Source organism: Triticum urartu, unplaced genomic scaffold, assembly GCF_056163025.1.
Source record: "Triticum urartu cultivar PI428250 unplaced genomic scaffold, HENAU_Tu73 scaffold2, whole genome shotgun sequence".
Taxonomy (NCBI): domain Eukaryota; kingdom Viridiplantae; phylum Streptophyta; class Magnoliopsida; order Poales; family Poaceae; genus Triticum; species Triticum urartu.
The window spans coordinates 881,902-884,801 of record NW_028260368.1 but is presented as its reverse complement, the minus strand read 5'-3'; the positions used below and the strand labels follow the sequence as shown (position 1 = coordinate 884,801).

Below are 2,900 nucleotides of genomic sequence, written 5' to 3'. Positions count from 1 at the left end.
TTTCCGGTACATCATTATGGATTGGACTAGTCTTTCTCGTAGCTATTCTGAATTCTCTCATTTCTTAAATGAAATTTGGTTAATATTTATTAACCCCATAAAAAAGAAATAATAAAGGCCATTTCTTCTAAAAAATTAGAATAGTGAGACGTATTAAAACGCAATTTGCGTTCCGAATTGCTAGCTCTTCTCTTTCAGTATTATGAAATTCCATTCCCATTAGAATATTCATTGACAGATAATAAAAAAAGGAAAACTCTAATATAATAGAAAATGAAATGAAACGGTCGACCCAGACATAGAAGGTCGACCCAGGCGGATATACGCTATAAAATATATACCGTAGCGAGCGTAGTTCAATGGTAAAATATCTCCTTGCCAAGGAGAAGATACGGGTTCGATTCCCGCCGCTCGCCCGCTTAATTTATCAAAGTACTATGATAAAAAGTTTAGTCTAGTTAACTGTTTAACTACTTATATTAAATTAAGTATTAATTAGGTGTTAGTCTAGTGCCGTATCCCTTACTATCTTACCCTTCCTTTGCATCCCACTCAAAAAAAGAGGGCGCTCCAGAGGCAGAAATAGAACTCGCCAACAGAGCTCCAAAAATTGGGTATTAACTGAGACAAACAACGGGCAAACTTTTTTTAAAGGGAAGGGAGAGGTAGACTGTCCCTTTCGTTTCATTTTTATTTTCTGCAGGGTAGGGAGAGGCCTTGCGCCTTCTTTTTTTGAAGGCAAGTGACTTCGCAAACTGCTCAATTTTGCCCTCTAGGGCCGGGAACTAATGAATAAAAAAGGGTTGGATACGCCCCTCTACCATACATATCTAGAGAAATAGAATAGTCCTTTTATACAGACTGCTAAGTGCGGAGACGGGAATCGAACCCGTGACCTCAAGGTTATGAGCCTCGTGAGCTACCAAACTGCTCTACTCCGCTCTGGAGTACCAGAAACTGGTGGACAAAAAAGGCTTGAATACAAGCCTCTAACATGTCTAGACAAATAGAATACTCCTTTTATACAGAATGGAGCGGGTAGCGGGAATCGAACCCGCATCGTTAGCTTGGAAGGCTAGGGGTTATAGTCGACGTTGGTTGATTATTTTTAACGTCTCTAATTCAAAACCGAACATGAAATTTTGATTTCATTCGGCTCCTTTATGGATATTCTCACCACTTAACATCTATGTCAGCTTTTCTATTTGAATGGAACCAAAGCTCTCCGCTTTCTAGATGATCCTTATAGAGTAGGAGATAGAAATTCTATCTAAATTCATCTAATCTACTTACTTCGTTCCCTAATTTCATTCAAGAGATCCTGAGGAAAAGAATTGGGTTTCCACCGAGCTGAAACAATATGCGGATGGTTCTAGTAAACCAAAACTATCGTTTTTTAGCTATTTGGCTTCCTTATTCCTTATTTTAAGAAGATTTAGTTACGATTGGAAATCAACTTTTTTGTATCTTCATCCATAGATCCTTTACTCATATTTTCAAAATTGGAATACTTAATCCAATGCAAAATTATGCTTCGCGACTCTGTACTCATAATCCTATTTTTATTTTGGATGCAATTTAAATTAGTCTTTGGATACAAATCGCCAGAATGTATATTCTTCCTCAATATGCTATTGAGAGGAAAAGGATTTAATCCTTTATAAGAACTAAAGTTTTCATCGGAATATAAAAATAAAAAACTTAAGGATGCCTTAAGTATATCATTTCAAATTCAGTTATTAATAGAACGAATCACACTTTTACCACTAAACTATACCCGCTACATTGTAGATTATGGTATAAATGGTACCCTTTGTCAAGGATAGCCATTTGACAAGAAGGCTAATTCCCCCTTATTGAATCAGATGGAGAAGGTTCATGACACTGAGCCGTTGGTACTTCTACTTCGATCGCTCGCCTTTACTTTAGGATTTAGATAGCCCCTCTGGTCTGTAAAAAAAATCTTTTCTTACCATGCTAATAGCGCCTGAACCAAATGTATTTATTTTGATTAGGATCCTATTCTACGGTTACGACTACAATAATAATTATTTACTTTGCAAGGACGTAAGTGTGTCAGACTGCTAAATTGTTTTATTATTCCTACAATATAAACTAGGGGATATAGGGGGTAACACTGTCCCTATAAATTCCTTTTTTCCTTTTCTTTTTTGTCCAGAATTGAACAAAAAAGAAATTATGGAAGATGTTTTCTTCCCCCATTAAGTCCGAGCCATAGAGTAAGAGTGAGATGAGTTTTCCAAATTCATCATAGACTTTCCCTATGGCTTGATAGAAGTAAGCAGCAAAGAGTCGTAACTTAAAGAAAAAAACGGACAGGGCCGACAGATTTACCTGATGTAAAGAAGATCCTAAAAGTCTCTGATTAGTCGACTCTCTCCATTTAACACTTTCCTCTCTCTCCTTTTTTCCACTGACTCAATTCTAGTTTATTAGATTCTTGTTTAAAAGAATGCAAAAAGTTCAATAGAACTAAGAACACATAAAAAATAGCATAGAGGATCAAGGCCATTACCAAAAGTTCCTCCCAAGGATCCTATATCCTATTGGGTATCTGTTCCCCGCCTTTTCCCGCTAGGATCGGAAATCTTATATTTTCCATATCCATATACCGTTGAATCCTTGGGGTTCCAGAATCCGCCTATTTTACTAGTCTTCGGAAACGGAAAACCCTGAACCAAGAAGAGTTGGATATGTTATGTAGGGTATGTTTTTTTTTATTAATTTTATTTTGAGCTCTCAAGATATCGATATATACATATACAATCTCTACATAATGTCTCTCTCTCTATCTCTATATATTATATATATAATATGTACATTATGCAGTAGACCCATAATGGGAAATCCAAGTGGCTAATTTTTGAATTAAATAAAAA

At 36.1% G+C, this 2,900-nt stretch overlaps 1 non-coding gene across 1 annotated transcript; it reads left to right on the top strand.

Moving 5' to 3' along the window:
- Window positions 1-345: 345 nt before the first annotated feature.
- Window positions 346-416, top strand: TRNAG-GCC (transfer RNA glycine (anticodon GCC)). The gene has a single exon. It is a non-coding gene; the product is annotated as a tRNA-Gly (tRNA).
- Window positions 417-2,900: the final 2,484 nt, after the last annotated feature.